Consider the following 782-nt stretch of genomic DNA (forward strand, 5'->3'; position numbering starts at 1 on the left):
ATACCGGCCCATACATGAACACAAAAACAGGGAAAATATTCACCAATGCGAACAAGAACTGCAGAAGTAGAAATCTAATCTACTGCATCAAATGCCCTAATTGTGAAGAACTGTACGTTGGCCAGACTGGTAATGCACTATCGGAACGCTCACGTGTGCATCGACAACAGATTAAAAACCCAGAAGTCCGCCAAATACTACTGAGTAACCATCTGGCAACATGTGGTCGTGAAACCTTTATGATATTTCCATTCCATAAACTTTACAACCTGAATGAAATTGAGAGAAAACGCAAAGAAAAGGACTTTATTAAGAAATTCAAACCCACTCTTAACAAACAATGATTAAATTTATCTTACTTGGGGTTTAAAAATCTTATCCCTATAACTTAAACACAAAAAATCTCTGAAATAAACTTGGCATCATTTCTAAAAATAGCCAACCACCTACTGCTGCTGTCCAAAGGAATAGGTATAAAAGACAAAAGAACAGCCAGTCTGTTACAGTCTTGATGAATGCTAATAGGCATGAAAGTATATACTAGCCTTTATATATTTAATTCTCTATATTTAATACTCAAAATTTCATATATTCAATAAGACATTCAATACTTCATTTCATTTTACTATTTATATTATATTATATATTCCATATTCTATATCCCACGTTAATTTTATAAGAATATAAATAAAACATAAAAAACAGAGTTGGAACTCTTTTAAATAATATATATATATATATATATATGTATGTATGTATGTATATATATATGCATGTATGTA

The sequence above is a fragment of the Octopus bimaculoides genome, chromosome 17 (assembly GCF_001194135.2).
Source record: "Octopus bimaculoides isolate UCB-OBI-ISO-001 chromosome 17, ASM119413v2, whole genome shotgun sequence".
Taxonomy (NCBI): domain Eukaryota; kingdom Metazoa; phylum Mollusca; class Cephalopoda; order Octopoda; family Octopodidae; genus Octopus; species Octopus bimaculoides.